The sequence below is a fragment of the Cricetulus griseus genome, chromosome X (assembly GCF_003668045.3).
Source record: "Cricetulus griseus strain 17A/GY chromosome X, alternate assembly CriGri-PICRH-1.0, whole genome shotgun sequence".
Lineage (NCBI taxonomy): Eukaryota > Metazoa > Chordata > Mammalia > Rodentia > Cricetidae > Cricetulus > Cricetulus griseus.
This window is the reverse complement of record NC_048604.1, coordinates 13,930,189-13,953,363: the sequence shown is the minus strand read 5'-3', so window position 1 is coordinate 13,953,363 and position 23,175 is coordinate 13,930,189.

Genomic DNA, 23,175 nt, shown 5'->3' with positions numbered 1-23,175 from the left:
GTTACCCCAAGATATTTTATGTTGCTTATGGATATTGTGAAGGGTAATGTTCCTCTGATTTCTTTCTCGTTGCATTTATCATCTGTATATAGTAAGGCTTCTGATTTTTTTTGAGTTATTTTGTATCCTGGTACCTTGCTGAAGGTGTTTATCAGCTCTAGGAATTCCCTGGTAGAGTTTTTCGGGTCACTTATGTATGCTATCATATCTGCAAATAGTGAAAGTTTGACTTCTTCCTTTCCAATTTGAATCCCGTTGATCTCCTTTTCTTGTCTTATTGCTCTAGCTAGAACTTCAAGTACAATATTGAAGAGATATGGAGAGAGTGGATAGTCATGTCTTGTTCCTGATTTTAGAGGAATGGCTTTGAGTATCTCTTCATTTAGTTTGATGTTGGCTGTAGGTTTGGTGTATATTGCTTTTATCATGTTTAGATATGTTCCTGTTATTCCTGTTCTCTCCAAGATCTTTATCATGAAGGGATGTTGAATTTTCTCAAAGGCTTTTTCAGCATCTAGTGAGATAATCATGTGGTTTTTCTTTTTCAGTTTGTTTATATAGTGGATTACATTGATGGATTTTCATATGTTGAACCATCCTTCCATCCCTGGGATGAATCCTACTTGATCATAGTCTATGATTTTTTCTGATGTGTTCTTGGATTCGATTCGCCAATATTTTGTTGAGTATTTTTGCATAGATGTTCATGAGGGATATTGGTCTGTAATTCTCTTTTTCAGTCGTATCTTTGTGTGGCTTGGGTATCAAAGTGATTGTAGCCTCGTAGAAAGAGATTGGCAATGTCCTGTCTGCTTCTATTGTGTGGAACATTTTGAGGAGTACTGTCATTAGCTCTTGTTTGAATTTCTGGTAGAATTCTGCAGTGAAGCCATCTGACCCTGGGCTTTTTTTTGGTTGGGAGGCTTTTGATTGCTGCTTCTATTTCATTATGGGTTATAGATCAGTTTAAATTGCTTATCTGTTCTTGATTTAATTTTGGTAAGTGATGTCTATCCAGAAAATTGTCCATTTCCTTTAGATTATCAAATTTTGTGGAGTACAGGTTTTCAAAGTATGACCTGATGATTCTCTGGATTTCCTCAGTGTCCTTTGTTATATCCCCCTTTTCATTTCTGATATTGTTAATTAATGTGCTCTCTCTCTTCCTTTTGGTTAGTTTGGCTAGAAGTTTGTCTATCTTGTTGATCTTCTCAACGAACCAACTTTTTGTTTCATCAATTGTAATGTTTACCTAGTTTCTGCTTTATTGATTTCAGCCCTCAGTTTGATTATTTCCTGGCATCTACTCCTCTGTGGTGAGTTTGCCTCTTGTTACTCTACTGCTTTCAATTGTTCTGTCAATTCTCTAGTGTGAATTTTTGGTGTCAGTGAGCGGGATGACCCCAGGCCCCAAGGTTCCCAGAGAAAGAGGGAAACCTGCCTCCACAGCCTGCCCTGTTGGGCCGCTGAAAGGCATCGGAGCAACTTCCATATGCTTGCGCAGTCCCTGTGCTTTTGGGGTTTGGACTCCGGCACCCTAGAGACGGCCTACAGCCCTTGAGGGTTCTAGGGTTAGGATTCTGAGCTCTCACTACCACAAGCTGCCTTCCTGCCTTCTGGAGACTAGTCAAACAGCGACAGAACCTGGGCAGCTGGAGGTAGTGTTATGAACTTCCATGTAAACTTTACAGAAGCTTAAAAAGGGATTTTAACAGCAAAAGATCAGAGACAAGCGCGACCTCATGATAGCAGCATTTTCTTGGGTGATCTCTGTTTTGCTAGAGACAAGCAGAGACTTGAATGGTTGCTTTAAGAGAGATTTCCTGACTCAGCAAAGGTGGAAAAAAACAGCAGCTTAGAAAGCCGACACTTTAATTTTGGCAGTGTTGTTTAACAGTTAAAAGACTGGTAACCAGAAAAAGGTAAAGATTTACAGTAAAGACAGATCCAGACAAAGAAAAACCTCTAAAGGTTTATACTACATTTAAAAAATATATGTAGGCTTTGAGAGAAGGAAGCAGAGGCAGGCGGATTTCCACAGCAAAACCCTGTCTCGGGGGAAAAAAGAAACAAAAGAAAGTAAAAGAAGACACATAAAGATAAAAAATACACAGAGATTCTGGATACTATTTGCCATATTGTTGTCTTTAAATTGTTTGATTGCCAAGCAAAGAATTACTGCTGCTAAAATACATTTGATTATAAATGCTGCTAAATTAATCCAACTTATAAATTTTAAAAATGCTCTAACTTCAAAATTTAAGTTTAAGGACAGGCTACTTAGAAATAAAGGTTTTGCTTATATTTCCACAGAAAATAAAAAGCTATGGATTCCTTCCAGGCTCATAAGGTTTGATCAAACAAGACCCCCTGAAGCTGATACGATACAGCCTTACAGACTACAAAATCAAGGACTTGGTCAGGTTTCTATGTTTTATCATGATCCCTATGGTATATAAACATCGTCCCCAATCAGCAAGAAGCAGTTTAGAAGAAACGACGCCCAAATACGCAAATATTGTTTATAAATGTTTGTTTTCATTTAAATGGGGTTAGTTATAAATGATAATGAACATAATCAATCTCTTTTTAAAGAAAGAAAAGGGGAATAGGATATAGGAATGAATACTTTGCATTGGTATAGATTTTCATTTATTGATAAAACTTTAAGGTCAATTTTATGATATGTATATGTCTCCTCTTGTTTAGGTATTGTGTTTATACAGATCTTTTACCTATAATAGTCAGAACTTATAGTTAGGTTAGTTAGGTTTTCTAGATATACAGAGATATATGTGAGATGGTTAGGTATTCTTCAAACCTTTCAAAGACCTACAGAAATATGGCATTAAATGGTTTAGGGTTTTTCTTGGCAGTGAGACACAACTGGTCTTGGCACACCAATTACGTCAGAAAGAAAGATGGGCATCGAAAAAACTTGTTATGGAGTTTACTTTCAACATGGCAAGATGAGCCATTGGGGCAAGAAACTGCTCTTGCCTGGACTGTTTGTTGCTGTATAAACTGGACATGCAGGACCCACAAGAAAATGACTGCTGAACTTACAAAACAAGACAGTACTGAAGGGTTCCTGTTGAAATGGAGAAGTGTGCCAGACACTCTGTGGCCTATGGGCTGAAGATGAATGCCCCAACGTTACAGAGGAACTTTGGGTGACTGTCCAGGTAGCAGATGTCTCTGTCAATTCTAGAGTATATATATTTTCCTTCTGTGGTCTTTGATAGAGTTGAAGACAGATAGTTATAGTTATAGTTTTCTTCAGTTATTATAAAAGATAAGTTATCTTTCTTTTTATTTAGACAGAAAAGAGGAGATGATGGGGACTCTACTGTGTATGTTTATCTTATTGATTGTTAAATAAAATACTGTTTGGCCAATGAGACAGCAAGTAGAAGGGACTAGGAGTCAAAGAGGATTCTGGGAATGTAGTAGAGAAGTGCTGATCCAGGCTGGAAGTGACACAGCAAGGAGACTCATATTTAAGCGAAGGAGAAACAGGATGGGCCCTCTTTTCCCTCTGCTCCTGCTCCAGCGGCACGATGTGATCCACCGGCCAGGAGGGTCGCCAATAAGGCGTCCAATAAGATAAGTCTTATAAAATATATAGATTTATGATAATTAAGACTGAGCTAGCAGATGAGAATCCTAGTCGTTGGCCAAACAGCATTGTATTCATTTGGGCCTAACTCGGGCTGGTGGCTGGCGTAAAGCTCACCAGTGGCAGTGGGGCTTGGGCGGTTTTTGGCAGAAAGATTTATCGTAACAACTTTTCTCCAGTTTCTTCATGTGGGCACTTAGTGCTATGTACTTTCCTCTTAGCACTGCTTTCAGAGTGTCCCATAAGTTTGGGTATGTTGTGTCTACATTCTCATTAATTTCTAGAAAGTCTTTAATTTCTTTTTTTATTTCTTCCTCAACCCAGGAATGATGCAATTGGGTGTTATTCAAATTCCACGAGTTTGTAGGTTTTCTGCAATTTGTATTGCTGTTGAATTCTAACTTTAAAACATGGTGATCTGATAAGATACAGGGGGTTGTTTAAATTCTTTTTTACCTGTGGAGGTTTGCTTTGTTGCCAACTATGTGGTCAATTATAGAGAAAGTGTCATGTGGCGCTGAGAAGAAGGTATATTCTTCTGTGTTTGGATGGAATGTTCTATAAATATCTGTTAAACCAAGTTGGGTCATAACTTCTGTTAGATCCTTTTTTCTTTGTTAAGTTTTTGTCTGGTGGTCCTGTACTATTGGTGAAAGCGGGGTGTTGAAGTCTCCTACTATAAGTGTGTGTGGTTTTATGTGTGGTTTGAGCCTTAGTAATGTTTCTTTTACAAATGTGGGTGCCTTTGTATTTGGGGCATAGATGTTCGGGATTGAGACTTCATCTTGATGGACTTTTCCTGTGATGAATATGAAATGCCCTTCTTCATCTCTTTTGATTGATTTTAGTTTGAAGTCTAATTTGTTAGATATTAGGGTTGCTACACCAGCTAGTTTCTTGGGCCCATTTGATTGGAAAATCTTTTCCCAACCCTTTACTCTGAGATAACACCTGTCTTTGAAGTTGAGGTATGTTTCTTATATACAGCAGAAGGATGGATTCTGTCTTCGTATCCATTCTGTTAGCCTGTATCGTTTTATGGGCAGGTTAAGACCATTGACATTTAGGGATATTAATGTCCCTTTATTGTTGGTTCTTGTTTGTTTTGCATTTATTGTTGGTGGTGTCATTGTGTGTGTATTTTGCTCTCCTGTTTCTTTTTGTGTTTGGTAAAATTGGATTATCTATTACCTATGTTTTTGTGAGTGTAGTTATCTTCGTTGGGTTAGAGCTTTCCTTCCAGAACTTTTTGTAGTGCTGGATTTGTGGATGTGTATTGTTTAAATCTGGTTTTGTCATGGAATATCTCCATCTATAGTGATTGAAAGTTTTGCTGGGTACAGTAGTCTGGGTTGGCATCCATGCTCCCTTAGTGTTTGTAGGATATCTATCCAGGACTTTCTAACTTTCAGAGTTTCTATTGAGAAGTTGGGTGTGATTCTGATAGGTCTGCCTTTATATGTTACTTGGCCTTTTTCCTCTTTGCTGCTCTTAATATTTTCTCTTTATTTTGTAGGTTTGGTGTTTTGATTATTATGTGTCAAGGGGACTTCTTTTTGTGGTCCAATCTGTTTGGTGTTCTGTAAGCTTCTTGTACTTCATAGGCCTATCCTTCTGTAGGATGGGGAAGTTTTCTTCTTTGATTTTGTTGAATATGTTTTCTGTACCTTTGAGCTGTATTTCTTCACTTTCTAATATACCTATTATTCTTAGGTTTGGCCTTTTCACGGTGTCCCATATTTCCTGGCTATTTTGTGTTAGGGATTTGTTGGACTTGAGATTTTCTTTGGTCAATGACTGTATATCCTCTGGAGAGTGTTCAATAACTGAGATTCTCTCTTCCATCCCTTGAATTCTATTGTTTATGCTCACATCTTTAGTACCTGATCACTTATCCAGCCTTTCTATTTCCAGCATTCCCCCCCCCCCGTTCCGTGTTTTCTTTATTGTTTCTATTTCAGCTTTCATGCCTTGAACTATTTTGAGTGCTTCCTTCACTTGTTTGGTTGTTTTTTCTTGGCTTTTTTTAGATTCTTTAAGAGATTTGTTTATTTCTTGAATTTTTTGGTTTGTCTTTTCCTCCATCTCATGTAATTTTTTGCTTGTTTTTTTCTTCTATTTCTTTAAGGGACTTTCTTGTTTCCTCTTTAAAAGTCTCTATCATCTTCCTAAGATAATTTTTGAGATCCATCTCCTCTTCATCCTCTGTGTTGGGCTTTTCAGATCTTGCTGGTGTGGAGTCCCTAGATTCTGGTGGTGTCATATTGGTTTTTTCTGTTGTTGATTGTGTTCTTACTCTGTCTTCTTCCCTTCTCTTCTTCCAGTCAGTGCAGGTGGTGTCTCTCCCTCTCTCAGGTGGCAGGCAGAGGGCTCAGCCTCTGGCGGGCAGCCGGATGGCAAAGGGTGGTAGGTGGACAATGGTGGCATGTGTCTGGACTCAGGGTGAGCCTTCCCGGTCTGGGCAGGTCCACTCTTGCCTGGGTGGGCAGAGGAAAGTGAGCAGGGGTTGATGGGGTAGTTTGGGGTGCAGAGCAGTGCCCAGACTTGACTGAGGCTTGGGCATCCAATGCAGGACAGAGCGATCCCTGAGTTGTTAAAATGTTGATTCTGCCAGTTTTTCATTTTACTCACAAACAAGCAGGATTTGCTCATTTTGATTTTTTATTAGAATGATCTAAAATCCTGAAGACATAAGCCATTTCCTATAAAAATTCCCATTGAAAGGTGATATCCTAAATAGTCTTCTTTAGTTAGAGATGTGATGCATTTATATTTTCTTTGATGAAATAATTCACTATTCAACTGCAGCCTCAAGCCAGTGACTGAGCATTGATTCCTTTTGTCCAAAATAAGACTCTTCCAAGGCACCCATTCTTTTCATGTAGGTTTCAGTCTGGGAAGTAACATAAATGTGATTAGGCTTGGTTTGTTAGTAACAGCAGGTTGTTTTATCTTTGCAAAAGAATATAATATAGTAGTGTTTTCTTTGTGGTGTGCTGATTGGCTCTCTCAAGGTATAGACTATGTTTGTTTGACACTCTCCACCGAGTAGTACCTTTACCTTCTACTTTGGGCGTACTTGTTACGGATATTTATCATAACTTGATAAGAGTATCAGGCTCTAGCCATTTCCCATCATCACTGGATACCACCATGGGAAAATTTTGCTCTGCATCTCTCCAATGGGTTCAGTGGGACTTTTGGAATATGAACCACAATATGATGTTTGCTTGCCCAAAACTATTTTGTCCTTTTTCTTTAATGGGCATCATAGCCTGAAAAGTTTAGTACACAAATTTCTGCTCCTACATCCGTGTATCTCTAACATATATTACTCGAAGGAAACATTTACACTCCTAATTCTATTTCATTCAGTATCTGCCTCTCCTCTTCCCAGGAAGAACACAACAGATATACAATTTAGTATATTTTCATATTTGGCAAAGAAAAAATCCAGGCTTGGTGGCACACACCTTTTATCCGGCTACTTAGGGGAGGTAGAGGCAGCCAGATGTCTGAGCTCAAAGGCAGTTTGGACTGTTTAGTAAGTTCTAACCATCTAGGGCAGCATAGCAGGACCCTGTCTCCAAAACAAACTAAAAAAATAAACAAAGAAAGTAAACATAAATATAGGTAAGCATTTATCCATGCCAACTTTTTGCTAAGTGTCTAGCAAGCATATGATTCTAATGTAAATGCATTATATAATTTTTTTTTGGTGCCAGGCCCAACAAAACACATCAATACATGAGTTTGTATCCTTCCCAATTGGCTCACATGCAACTCAACAGGAAATTCATCTGCAGAGATGATCTTTGATACATTGCAGTCCATTAGAGGATCAGCTCACCCCAAAGCAGGAGATGGTCTCAAGCAATAGCATCTGATTAGGCAATTTGTGGAAAACTGCAACAAAATTGTAACATACTTGTTTCTTGATATTCAAACTTCATTACAATTTTACAAACAAGATGTATCAGTGACAACCTTGTCTAGTGCTTTAGGATTTTATTAGTTTTACTGACACCTTTTCCTAGTGCTTTCTAATTTGATTAAAACCCCAAACCCTAGGGGCTGGTAGACATGTTGGGTATTCCCATTTAATTTCCCAAAGCTTTTCATAGTCAGGAGTTCTGGCTCTAAGATGTCAATACTCTGGCAAGATAAGTCAGTTACTAGAAGGACAACCTATTTATTAAGTTGCTCTACATATATATAAAGAAGATGGCAAATACAATAGAATTGGGCAGAATTGGATCTGCTTTCTCCATAGCACCATGCTTGACAATAATTGTGTCTTTTGGCAACTTTGTGGCTGGCATTTTTCCTTAGTCATTATTTAGCTCATGTTCCAACAAAGTATCAGGGAATACAAGGCTATGTGAGGTTCCAAGCTATTGACCAACCCTGGCTGGAAAATTTCTATGACAAATGAAAAGATTTGGCTTCATTCCTTTGTATTTTTGTTACTTGTCAATCCTTTTTGGTTGCTGTCTCTGAGAATGGTCCTGTAGTCTGGAGCTGACACTGCCTTGAACTGGTAAGAATTAAACACTTTGGAAGAATGAAATAGGCAGAGATTTGTAATTGTTAGAAATAATCAGAGCTGCAATAGCCTTGAAGACCTTGCACAGTTTATTTTTCTATTCCCATTAGAAGAATAAATGCCTTTCCCAGGGAACTATAGACTGGCATATACTTGCATGTTATACATTTCTATGACAAAATCATGTTTAAATGAGTTTCAAGGATAGCTTACAAGAGAAGGTATGTTGTATGTTTGTGGTGGTAAAGCAATACAATATTTATTTGTATTCTAATCAGATGCTGGGACACAACATGGTATTAAATACTAAGTAAGGCCTCAACAAATATGTGCTCTTATGGGAGATTAAAAAATACTAAGGCATAGGCAAATGACTAGACACTACAGAGATGAGTCCTATGTGAGTGCCTACAAAGGAATTTCACTAGAACATAATGGGCAATGAAAAAAGTTTTTAGAGGAAATTATATCTAAACTAAGACTTTAAGAAAATGAGAAGCAAGAGAGGGCAGGGTGTATGTTTAGTGGTAGGAATGATCTAGAGAAAGCAAGTTAAGAGAGTCAGAAAACAAATAGCAACTTTCTTGGTAAAAGAAATAAAAGAACCCATGCACAGACGGAATAGCATGTAACACGGTGAGTTGTAAGTGAAGATGATTACTGTTCCAGAGAAGATGTGAGGGGCTTTAGCCTCATGCTGTGGATAGGTATGTTTAAATGTGTGACTTGTAAAATTCTACCCATGTGGAGCTCTGTGCTGTTCACTCAGTTATTATTACAGATTTTAAAATGATTGTAGCAAATGCATACTGAGCACTAAGCTCTGTGAGGTAAACACTGCCATTACCTTGTCCCACTTCTAAATATGAGAAAACTATTCAAAAGTAGATATAGACAGGAAGTGATGAGTGTCATGGGTGTGAGTGCTAAGAGGAGACAGCAGATATTAAGATGGAAGTACAGACCTGCTGCTTCTCTGTTGCCTTAGTGGCTGCACATGAATCCACTGATACTTTTATTATCGTCTGCTGCCCCATGACCACAGTCAGTGACCCACCAGGCTACCCAGGCTGCAGCCTGGTGGGACTTCAGGTTCTGTGGCCCTGTCTCTGCTGTGGCTGCCATATGTAGGTTTACATTGAGTCTTAATCATTCTATTCATTTATAAGACTCAGAAATCAAATGCTGGGTTGAAAACCTCCTAGTTCAGAGACTATAAGTAGGAACTAGCCGATGTTGCTTTTTGTCCAGAGACACGTCTCTTCCCTCATCCTAGAACAAGGAGAGCTCAAACTATAGTCCTTGCCCTTTCCTTCCTGTACATCTTCTCTATCCAAATTGCTGGCTTCTCCATGGCTAATTCTAGTCAGCTCAGCCCCCTCATTCAAGGTATTATTGGGCAGTCTTGGGAGTGTCAGAGTGTGATCAAAATATCCCACAACACAGACCAGGATTACAAAGGGGAAATCAGAGTTGTGAATCTGATAGCACCTATATCCCTTCCCTAAATGAGTGATGATTGACAAAGCAGAAGCTGATGATGTAACCTCAGTAGATGCTTGTGGTTACTGGAGTAAAAACGAGGAAACAACATATGAAAGCAACTAAGTGAGTCATGGGTTACAGATTTCCCTTTCTCCAACATGCACCATAGAAGTGATACTCCTCTTCCCCAAGGCAAGCCTAAAACACCACACTCACTCTCTCTTCTCCTTTGTAGACTAAAATTGACCACAAGCCTTGCCACAGGAGGCCATGCTACAGAAAGGCCAAAAAGACCCTGAACAAACAGGCTCTTCCGGGAGAGAGGAGTTGCAGAGTGTGTTACTGGTTGTTAGTTAACACCAAAGCAGAAAGTTGTCATGAACTCCAACAACACAACTCTGCCTTTTCTTCTCATTCATCCCTCAATGGTGCTATATAATGAAGTAAGCATAGATACTTTTCCTGAAAGCATAGATACTTTTCCTGATTATGAAAACAGAAATGTAGAAACAATGTGATGACAGGGTTTGAAAACAACTCTCTATTGTTGGATCTCATCCACCTGTTCTATTTCTACAGCCATCAGGTGTTTTGGAGTATTCTCCAGTCGATTTCTTTGCAAAATACAGATATTTTGAACATGAGAATGTTTTATTTCACAAGAAGCTCTTTTCTTTAGAAAAGAACTACAGCCTAATGGATAAAGTTTAAGAGTCACAGAGTGCTTCAGTTAAAGCTGACCGTGTAACTGCTAAACTGCTAGCTAACTACTTCTGCAGGTATCATGACCCAGGAACTGATGCTCTAGGTGTGTACTTTTTCTTCTTCAGGATGCTTCACGATAATCTAAATCTGTGATGAATTAACCCTTAAACTTGTACTTACTCTCTTATAGATGGTTGACATAGCATTTGGAATTTTGAGAATCAGAAAATGTGGGTGGATAATTTACAATTTATTCATGCTGTTTAGACAAATGCCTATGATCCTCTGTTCTTAAAACACAGAAGGGCAGACCAAGAATATTACACTCGAACTTTGTTGTGTTAGTTTGATAAGCTATAACTTGCAACTTAAGAAGTAAAACATATTTAAAGACATTTATAAAATTTGGTTTGTCAAAACTTCTGCATAACTTAAATGTTCACACCTCTAAACTTAAACTTGTCTAAATACTCACAATTTTTGCAATCATGAAGAAAATATATACCACTGTAGCCAGCTGAATTAATGTGATTTTTATTTTTACATACTTATTTTGGGTTTCACATAGGCATGGTATCATAAACACATTCTCAGTGAAAGTAATATTTGACCCAGAATGGATGGAAACAAAGGGGGAGACTAAAGTACAAACGGAGACAAAATGAGATGAGACTTCTTTTTTTGGTTTGTCTGACCTTCTACTTATGTGGCCACTGGTAAAGGTCAAGTCTTTTTCTGAAGAAGAAGAAAAGGAAGAAGAAAGCAAATCTGATTTAAGTAAAAATATTGGCTTTTTCAGATCACTGCAGAATGGTAATCATGCTATTCAAATGATTCATTTCTTTTGTTGACTCCCCTTGTCTTTTCATCTTTATATAACTGAACATCAGAGGAGTGCTCCTTAATCAATGAAAAGAAACTTCAAACACACTGAGGACTATTCATTTTGTCTATCAACCATACACTCAACAGTGACTCAAGCTAACCACTCCCTCACCAATGCTCTAACAGGTAAAAGGGAGTTTTATGGGGAAGAGAGAAAAATATAGATTTGCTTTCAAGACACTTCTCAATATACTGGAAGGATGCAGAGGAGGCATATAACCTATATAACTGGTGAAGGCCTGCATATGGTAACTGCATGTCAGTAAAATTCATCTCTGACAATTCCCACATTTCCCCTTCCCTTTCAATGAAAACACCTGTTTTCAGTTTCCAGCTCAAAATTTGCTTAGACAAATTTCTTGGTGATGTTGGCTCAAGAGAGGAGGTGAAAATAGAGCTGTGGCTAGACAGCAGAAGTGCTCAAAGGAGATGGATAGTCTCCTGGAATGGTGGTTAAATGCATACTGCTGGTATAGTAATTCAGTCTTGGAGTTGCTAAGGCTGTGCCAGCAGAGAGACAGTTTCTAATCTATGTTTTGCAATTGTCATAAAAGAAATTGCCACCTGACCATTTAACCAAGCTGACTAATCAATCCAACATTGTTGCTAGTAGTAAACATACATGAATAAAATCAGATTCAGGAATTTAAAAATCTTGGGTGAAGACATGTGACACATATTTTGGTAAGTTCTTTCCCCAGTAGAGTGATTGCTTAGGTAAGAAGTTGAGTTTTCAGAAAGTCAGTCTGTGTATTAGTGTGTCAAGACAGACATTATTGAATTTATGAATGTACACACACACACACACACACACACACACACTCGAAATTGCCAGAGGCAGTGTTTTATGCCTCAGCTTGATCATTTACTTCTATTTTCTTCTTTTTAATGATTGAGAATTTCATAAATGCTATAATATGTTTTAATCAAGTCTACCCACTTCCAATTCTCTACTGCCACTATTCCTTCCTAGTTTAGTGTTCTTTATTTTTCCTTCCTTCCTTCCTTCCTTCCTTCCTTCCTTCCTTCCTTCCTTTGTTTCTTTCTTGTTGATCCATGGAGTCCACTTAGGTCTGCCAGTATGTGCATAGGTATAGAGCTACCTATATGTGTATGGGTGGTTCCTCATGGCCTGCATCCATGAAAAAAAGTGACTCTTCTTTCTCAGCAACCAATAATTGCCAATAGCTCCTCATCCAAGGTCAGGATTTCCTAACTTCTTCTCTTCTCCATGATGATATTTTGTTTGGATTGATCTTGTGGAGGTCTTGTGCATAATAGTCACAGTCACTGATTAGTGCACATGTGCAACTTTCCTGTTGTGTCTGTAAAACATTGCTTTGTTATAGTTATCTACTGCCCCTGAATCTTTTTTATAATAGATGTTATTTAAATTAGAAACAATCAGCCGGGTATGGGTGGCACACACCTTTAAATCCCAGCACTCGGGAGGCAGAGGCAGGCGGATCTCTGTGAGTTTGAGGCCAGCCTGGTCTCCAGAGCAAGTGCCAGGATAGGCTCCAAAGCTACACAGAGAAACCTGTCTCAAAAACCAAAAAAAAGAAAGAAAAGAAATAATCTTATTTTACATACCAATCACAGTTCCCTCTCCCTACTATCCTCCTATGCCCCCTGACCTCCCCATCCCATTACCCATCCCCTCCCCAGGGAGGGCGAGGCCTTCCATGAGGGATCATCAAAATCTGTTCAAGTCATTTGGGGCAGGGGCTAGGCCCTCTCCTGTGTATCTAGGCTAAGAGAGTATACCTCCATGGGGACTCTGCCCCTGTATCTCACAGTTTCTCCATCACTTTTTCCATAATGTTTCTCTGAGCCTTGGGTGACTATGCATGCAGCCAGCTGTCTCTGTCATTTATTGCATTTTAAAGAAGTTCCTTGCTTGTACTTCCTGCTCTGTAGACCAGACTGGACTCGAACTCACAGAGCTCCACATACCTCTACCTCTTGGGTGCTGGGATTAAAGGCATGCACCACCAACTCTTTACCACCATCCCAAGATTTTAAGTTATACCAGAGAGCTATAGTAATAAAAACAGTATGGTACTAGCATAAAAACAGAGTCATTGAACAATGGAATAGAATTGAGGACCCATATGTAAGCCCACACTCATATAGCCACCTGATTTTTGACAAAGAGGCCATCAGCACACACTGGAGAAAAGATGGCGTCTTCAAGAAATGGTGTTGGTCAAATTAGATGGGATGGCTGCACATAGAAGAATTAAACTGGATTCTTCTCTCTTAACCTGAACAAATATCAACTCTATGCTGTTGGAGTAGATCAAGCACCTCAACATAAAACTCGATACCCTGAATCTAATAGAAGAGAAAGCTTTGGATATGCTTGAGCTTATAGAAATAGGAAAGGATTTTCTGAATATGACTCCAATAGCACAGGCATTAAGACTGACATTTAACAAATGGAACTTCATGAAGCTAGAAAGCTTCTTAGAGCAAAGGACACCATCATTGGAACAAAGAGGCAGCCTTTGAATGGAAAAAATCTTTGCCAGCTTTTCATCTAAGGGAGACCTATTGTTTAGAATATACAGATAACAACAACAACCAACCATAAACACCAAGAAGACAACAACTTAATTAACAATCATTGCTACACAGAAACTCTCAAAGAAGAAATAAAAATAGCTAAGAAATACTAAATTTCCAACATCCTTAGCTTTCAGGGAAACACAAAAGTACTTTGAAATTTTGCAATTCCCAGTCAGAATAGCTATGATAAACAATAAAACAAAAACAAATGATAACCAGTGTTGACGTGGATGTAGGAAAAGATGAACATTTATTCATTGCTGGTAGGAGTGCATACTGGTACAGTCACTATGGAAGTCACCATAGCTGTTTGTCAAAAATATGAACCTGCTATAGAACATAAATGACTCTGCATCCTACCACAAAGATGGCTGCTCATCCATGTTCACAGCAGCTTTAGTCACAGTAGCCAGGAAATGGAAACAGCTTAGATGCCCATCAACTGATGAATAGATAAAGAAAATAGAAAATAGATAGATGAATGGATAAAGAAAATACACTATGTTTACAACATGGAATATCATCCAGCTGTTAAAAATGAAATTGATTATAAAAACAAGGGCTTTTGACAAGTTTAGTAACTACTCATATCTCACTGAGTTGCTTTCGAAGAAACTCACTGTGGCCAGGAACTGTGACACATAACTGTCGTCCCCAACACTTGAAAAGCTGTGAGGCAGGTGGAGTGCTTGCATGGGGATGTGTGGTTCCAGCCTGGGCAACACAGAGGCTCAATTTCTCCAAACTGACACTCTATAGTAATTATAGTGTGCCCCATGAAATGGCATATTTAAAAAAGAGTTAAATTAGAAAACTCCTACCTTCACCCTAATATACCATAGTTTGTAATCCCAAACGCATCAGACAAACTTTTGGTTTTAAGTATCTTCTTCCATTTCAGCATTTGAATAGGGAGGAATCATGGGTCAGAGCTCCCATTGAGTCTGAGGCAGTCAGCTGAAGCACAGTAAACTTGTAAAGCTCCTGCACAGAGCCAGTGACACTTGGTGCTCTCCCTATTCCGAGAAGCTTTCTTTTGAGATGCAGGGGCTTACAAAGCGAGAGAATTCCAGATAACTTACTCCAGGCTTAGAGAATCAAAGAAACTGCCAAGCTTCAGACTGGCAACCACCATGGCCTCTTCCTTTGAAAGACCCTCCGGGCCTTGCATTTTTGTATGTTATACAATTTCTTGATGACATTTCTGTTTAGCAATTTTAACCCAATTTTGGTCAATTTTTAAAAAGTCACACCTGATTCTGAACCTTCCTAGATCTGAGAAGTAATTCCCAGTCAGTCAGTTTTACAGAACAACTGAGTCTAAATCTTAATTAGTGTAACTAGAAATAAAAGTTAAATGTCATTTAAGAGTGTTGGTAAAGCAGCTCGGGGTTAAAGTGCGTGTGCCCGAACTGCATGATGAATTCAGGTCCTAGACCCCACATGGTGGAAGGAGAGAACTGCCCCCAGAACCTTTCCTCTGACATCTTCATGATGTATGTAGCGTGCGCACACACACCCACAATACACACACACACACACACACACACACACACACACACAAACAAACATGCTTGCATGCATGTGCACACAGAAAGTAAAAATGAACTTTAAAAAGGTCAAGTGTCAAGGGGGAGCTCATGGACCCTAGACCGCCAGCTGGGGAACCAGCATAGGACTGAACCAGGCCCCCTGAATGTGGGTGACAGTTAGGAGGCCTGGACAGTCTATGGGGCCTCTGACAGTGGATCAGTATTCATCCATAGGCAGGAATAGACTTTGGGAGCCCATTCCCTATGGAGGGATACTCTCTCAGCCTAGACACATGGGGGAGGGCCTAGGCCCTGCTCCAAATGATATAATAGACTTTGATGATCCCCATGGAAGGCCTCCCCTCTCACTGTGGAGTGGTTGGGGTGGGAGGAGGGAGTCAGTGTGGGGCATAGGAGGATGGGAGGGAGAGGGAACTGGGATTGATATGTAAAATAAGGTTGTTTCCAATTTAAATAAAAGTATTTTTAAAAGGTCAATTGTGACAATCTAAAGTCACAAAGAACTCCAATTCATTTCATAACCTAGATTTGTAATCTACACTATCTTAGAAACCTGGGACTCATTATTCAAGCACCACAGCTGGCAACTTCTGGTGTGTGAATCCTGTCAACAAAGCTATCGGTTTGCATGTAAAATTAAAGGAGTTATATGAATTCCAACTAAAACCCACTTGCTTCAATGGATTTTTTTTAATGAAAAAAGAATGTCATGTCATCCATCAGATTCAACATATATTTTGTATTGACTTGGAAAACACGTGGGCCTGACGTAACTGGACAGTGATGGGATAGGTCATCCGTGATTATTGGCAGGACTGGTGAAACATAGTGACATGCCTCCTGAGTTCTCAACTAGCATGTAAAATGCATTCGTTTTCCAATATGATGTTCTTACTGAAAAATAGAGAGGCCTTGCACAGTGGAAAGTCAAGGCTTGTGGCAGGCTTTCTTAGACCACCATCCCCCAAATCATAACAAAGAGAGTTATTAATTATGAAAGCCTGGCCTTAGCTTAGGCTTGTTTCTAACTAGGTCTTATAGTTTAAATTAAGTTATTGCTGCCACATGGCTCGTGGCTTTTACCTCTCCTCCTGTATGTTCTGCTTCCTCTCCAACTCCTCTGGTATGTCCCTCAGGCCTAGATTCATCCCTTCTCTCCTCCTTCTTTCTCCTTTTCTAGAAGTCCTGTTTAACCTCTTCATGCCAAGCTCTTGGCCATTCATCTCTTTATTAAATCAGTCAGAAGGTGCCTTGGCAAAGTCATATCTTTACAGTGTACAAAAAGATAGTTCCACAACAAAGGCATCTCTTTAAGCTGTCTCACAGAGATTGTCTAAATACCACTTTATTTTGGTGGAAGTAGGGAGTGAGAAAGCACCATTGAACTAACGTGAAGATATATTCATTATTCTCTTTTTGGAATGACTGGGGAGTGCCAAGAGATTGTGTGAGAGCTTCCTGAACTATATTGAATACCTTTCTTTTCATTTTATATTTATTTATATATTCCAGTCTCTCTCTGTGTGTTTGCATATGTGAGGCTATTTGGAAGTCAGAGGACACTTTACAGAATTAGTGTTCTCCTTCCACTGTGTAGGTTCTGGGCATTGGGCCAGGTTGTGTGGTTTGGAGGCACCTATACTCGCTGAGCCACGTCAACAGCTTCACTGAAGTCTTTGCTATAGTCACAAAACATGCACCAATTTAAAATAGGACATTTTGGGGGATCCTGTGATTACCTTTTCCTTCCTACACCAGATGCCAAAGGTCTAGAAATACATCCAAAGCTTTGTTCAAAGACCAATGTAGTCAGAAGATGTTTTGGAAGTCACTTGACATTAGCACCATGTCTGATGAATGGTTTTGTTCCTATGCAGAGGTGGAGCAGAGTATTTTGGTTGTTTTATAAGCAGTGCTTCTGTTGGCATTTTAGCTGTTTTGGAGATCATGCCAGTTATTTAGTTTCTATGAATTTAGTAATATGTAAATTTAGGATGACTTCCATCTAACAGAACTGTGCTTCCAGAAGGATGAAATACTTCAAAATCCAAAGCATCTACATGCAAAATGTCATATTCCACGCTTGACTTGATGTGATGAATTAAGGTTACAATGCAGGTGCATTAAAATTTTGTATATAGTTGCCTTTAGTTTATATGTGTATGGTATACATAAAAACATAAATGCCATGTTTAGACTTGAGTTTCAACCCCAATATATCTCATTACAAGGCAAGAAAGATGTCAAATCTAATAAAAGAAATCTGAAACACTTCTGGTCCTAACAATTTCATGGGATAGTCATCATTTATGAAATTTTCTCACTTAAAATGTGGCAGGTCCAGATGTATGGGAAATGAATGAGGTACTCTGTTATTGAGAACTTTCTAGGTATTAGATATTAGGCAAATACTTTATTATATGGTTTCATTTGGTTTCAGAACTACTTTAAAGAATATATTCTAGAGTTCTTCCTATGCAACTGAAGAAGAAATCAATGCTCAAAATAAATGATAAACTTAAAGGAGTGAGGAGATGGCCCGGACAGTAAGTGCTTCCTGTCCGGGCATGAGGAACTGAAGTGAGAGTCTCAACACCTGAGTTTAGTTCCCCAGCATACCACATAAAAAGCCAGAGCCAGGAGGATGTTTGGGAGTTACTACCTAGGTAGTCCAGTCAAATCTTTGTTTTCCAGATTCAGAGGAATACTTTTGTCTGAAAACACAAGGTATAGAAAAAACAACTCTATAAAGACACCCATCTTTAACTTCTGGATTCTACATGCACATGCCTGCACACTTGTGAAGGTATATCCCACACACACAGCTAGTGATGTATAGGCCTATCACCCGAAGATGCCTCTGCCTATTGATGAAAGCCTGAATAATTTCATCAATGTAGTGCTTTGAATGAGTTTGCCCCAATAGGTTCAGATGTTTGAACACTTGGTCTCTGGTTGATGTCGCTGTCTGGAGAGGTTTATAAAGTGTGGTCTTGCTGGAGGAAGTGTGTCATTGGAGGTATGCTCTAAGGTTTTAAAAGCTCACACTATTCCAAATTAGCTCCTTCTGCCTATTGTTTGTGGATTAATATATGAGCTCCCAGCTTGCTGCTCTGGCCACTATGCCTGTTGTCTGCTGCCTGCTGTCAGCTGCTGTGCTGTCCCCACCATCATGGACTCTACCTCTCTGGAAATATAAACCAAAAAATCTCTTCTGTAAATAGCCTTGGTCATGGTATTTTATCACAGTTACAGAAAAGTACCTAATAGAAGCACTGATATCAACCACATCTTCCATGCTTTTGAAATTTAAATATATTAGTCTTCTATATATTTGTTTTATATTTCAAATGCCATTAGATATTTGATGATTTTTAGTAATCACAGAGATTCTGTCACCAATATATCATACACTCTTTACTCATCAGAGTGAAGTATCTCTCAGCTGGACTGTCTCATAACAGATTGTAAGTTCTTTGCATGAGTTTTAGATAGTCCACGTTGTTTTTGTTCTGACTGCACAGACAGATGTTCTAAGTTTTCCATGACCCATGGTGTTTTGACATCTAAAAAAAGCCACATTCATATGGAAAGGGCATGGGAGAAATATGCATTTGCAAAGTCTAGGAAAGTTTCAGTCTTGGACTTCATTACCCCCATAAGGCAAAGCAAAAGTTGAGGGTGAAATCAGGACTCAAGGCAGAGATGAGCTAGTAGGCTTGTCTCACTTAGATGAAGTCTGGATGCTCTCCAGTTCCCCAGCTAATTAGGTAGCCCCTACTGTCCTGCAGATGCTTCCAGTGTTTCATACTGTCATGTGAGAAAAGCACCCCATCTTGGCTAACTTCCATTTTAGCCTTTTTTTGTCATCCATATCCGTTCAATTTTCTTCCACTTTAAGAAGAAAATCTTATAAATGAAAGAGATTTAAAGTTTCCCAGTCTGCACCAAGATGCTTTCCAGATCAATAAGGATTCTTTGCAAATAAATTAGAGAAACAAAAACACAAAACGTTAGAAGCCAGCATGTAAGGAACTTGAACTGGAGCTGCACTGATATATTAATTCCCCTAAGCAGGTAGGGCACTTACTGTCCGGTTTGCTATTATCTTTAATATCTCACAATCCTTCATGTGTGAGGTTCCCTCTGCCATCTTCTTGCAGTCCTCGGAATCCCTAGTAAATGGAGGAACAAAAGTTTCTAGCTGGATGTCAATGGTAATCCCTTGTTGATGGTATTTTGTATTCTCTGGAGCAGTATAATAGTTATATATTTTTTATCATTCTAAAAATATGATGATAAAAATTAATGGGTATATTCATTACATCTAAATTTTGAAGATAGTTTCACAGATGTAAACACATATCAACTCAACAGACTGCATACTTGAAACCAGTGAAGATTATTGTGTGTGAATTGTAAATCCACCAGCAGTGTACTTGATAGTGTGAGTACAGAGATAAGACTTCACATTAGGAACCGTGTTTAATGAATCATTTGTATTTAAGTTTCTGTATGTGACAAAAGGAATAAATGGTGGTAACAGCTTAATATAACATCAATTATCAATTACATGCATATGTTTTTGTATACATATACAGACACTACAGCGATAAGTATCATTTTGTACATCAAAAAACTGAAGCTAGCATGCTTTGAATTTGTCTGAGGTTCAAGTGTTTGCCTCCATTTCTCTCTTTGTGTTTTGATTTCTACAATAAGTTTTGTTTTTCTCTATTTCTAAGCGAACTTCCTTGGTTTCTGATTTCCCTCTTCTAAGGGTTTTCTTATAGTTTGCCCACTCAAATAGCCCTTAGTAGAAAAAGTACTCTCAAGAATTGGGGTTAGAAGGCATCAGAATTGAATAGATCTTTATTAATATTTTTGCATTTATTCAATGATTCTTTGTATCAATAAAGTATATTTATTTACCATTTTGAGTTATTTTTATAAAAAGATCATAACGAGGACACCCAATTCATGTGGCAGGTACAAAAATTAAGATGAGCTGAACAATGTAAAATAATATCTAGTTCACACTTAGTAAACACTGTTGAATATTATCATGATCAACATGGCATCACATTAAATGGTATCTATGGATAGTAGTTTGGATAGACTGCGGACAAAACAGATATTGATGATGTTGGCTGAATACAAAGACCTCATACTTTATCACCTAAATTTTTATAAGACATCATGTTATTATTAAAAGAGAAAGCATAATGTGCTAAAGAAATGATAAAATTCCAAGTCAGGAGTGGCATAGTAGGGAAAAACTTTATGGACAATGTGGTATTTGAATTTCCCACTAAAATTCAAGTTAGATTGGGACATGAGAGATTGGCAGGCATGGGATGGTTATGTAGCACAAAGGGAGCTGTATGAGCAAAGGCATAGAGGTAGGACGGTACTCGTGGACACATTGGTATGGTATGCTGGTAGGAATTATCAGAGAAAAAGTTGTAATGGTAGACTCAGGACCAGACTTCTAGTGTGATGATGCTACAAGTGTCTTTCCACATAACTTTGCTGGTAGTGATACCATTGTGAGATGCCATGTGTAACATTTGTCAGAACCAGTGATACAATTAATTTATAAATTGTGATATGCGTCATCATATTTGTGTTTTTTTTTATAAACAAAGGACTAGGATGCACTGAGAACACAACATAACTTCTGTGGTATTTATGCCAAGGATGCACAACCTAAGTCTTAGAATGATGAAACATCTGATTGTCCAAACTAAGGGGCATTCTCTAAAGCAACTGCATTTGCCTAAAGTACTCAAAAGGGCTGAGATTTTGAAAGCCAAATGAAAGCACAAGAACTGTACAGAAAGATAGACTTACCAAGTGAATATAGTACATAGTTCTAAACTGGTCCCTTCATTATAAAAGACATTGTTGAGACAGTTACTGAAGTTTGGATGGTACTTAAGGATTAGAATTCAGTTACATATCAGTATGGTTTTCTTGATTTTAGTGGTGTTTTTGTGATTATATAGAAAAGTACTTTTGCTTGCAGGAAATGTCCTGTGGACACTGAGGCAACAAGGTGATGACTAACTCTAAGTGTTTGAAGAGAACAGTGAAAATCTAACTTGCATTTTATTTGAAATCTTTATTTGACTTTGAGATGATAACATATATGAACATATGATATATACATATGTATATACCTACATGCATATATACATATATAGTAAATATCCACTGTAACTGTTGAAATATAATTCAAATAAAAGTAAAGCAACAAATTATCTTTTAAAAAAGTTAGTGTTTGTCTGTATGGGTTTCTGGTTTCCTGAGGGGGCCCTAAGTTTGAGAGTCATTGCTGTTCAGGATGAAGCTGCTTGTACTCGGTCCAGAGGCTGCTGTGTTTTTGATGTTGTGGTAATTTTCATTCTTTTGAGACAGTCTCACTTTGTAGTTCAGGTTGTCTTGGAACTCAGGGTTTAGCCCAGGCTATCCTCAAGCCAACAGTGATCCCCCTGCCTCATTCTCTCAAGCATTGGGAGTCTCAGCCTGAGCCACCAAAGCCAGATTTGTTGTGCTTTCTGAGAGACCATGTCACAAGCAAGGAGCAGCATTAGAAATATTCTGTAAGTTCAATCATACATTGTAAACTTGGATTTCTTCCCCTCTTCTTGCTTTAAGAAGTAAGGGATACAGAGAAACAAAACCACACCCCTGTAACAATACACTGAGTACAAAACTACTTTTTCTGTGCTTTAAGAAAGAGTAGGAAATTTATTTAGGTTCTGTTGCCTGCTTTGCTAATTCCTATCTTATGAAATAATTGATCTTGTTTGTTTTCTTTACCCCAAAAGGATCATAAATAAGCTCTAGATCAAGAGTTGAAACGTGAAAGGATTACCTGCTTTAAGGTTTCAGTAAGTTAATTACTCCATTGGCAATGTTAGCAATTATTTATCTTTTCAAATCTCTCACAATGAAAATAAAATTTATGAATATCCAATACAATCTGCAGGTCAATTGCTGCATTGTCACCATTCACACTAGTACAACCATTATGCCCTAACACCCAAAATGTGATAGCATCTTTTCAGTTTTAACACATTTTACTAATTCTTTGACAATTTCGTATATTATTTTTGGTCCTAGTAACCTCACATACTCCTCACAGATACCCCATTCCATACCACCCAACTCTGTATTGTCATTTATCAAAAAATAATACAAATAATGCTGCTGTGAAGATAGTTGAAAAGATGTCATTGTGGTACAAAGCTGCATCCTTTGGGTAGATGCTTAAGAGAGGAATTGCTGGATCTTGAGGTAGACTCATTCCCATTTTCCTGAGAAACTACCATAGTGATTTCCAGCAGTGGAGGAGTGTTCCCCTTTCTCCACATCCTCTCCAGCATAGACTGTCATTGGTGTTTTTGATTTTAGCCATTCTGACAGGTGTAAGATGGTAGCTCAGAGATGTTTTGATTTGCATTTCCCAGATGGCTAAGGATGTTGAGCAATTTTTAAAAAATTATTTTTTATTTAAATTAAAACAATCTTATTTTGCATACCAATCCCATTTCCCTCTCACTCCTGTCCTCCCATGCCCCCACCAACCCCCCATCCCACCTCCATCTACTCCCCAGGGACGGTGAGGCTTCCCATGAGGGATCATCAAAGTATGACACAATATTTGGGGCAGGACCTAGGCTGAGCGAGTATCCCTCCACAGGAAATGGGCTCCCAAAGCCCATTGGTTCACTAAGGATAAATAATGGTTCCACTGCTAGAGATCCTATAGACTGCCCAAGGCCCCCAACTGACACCCACATTCA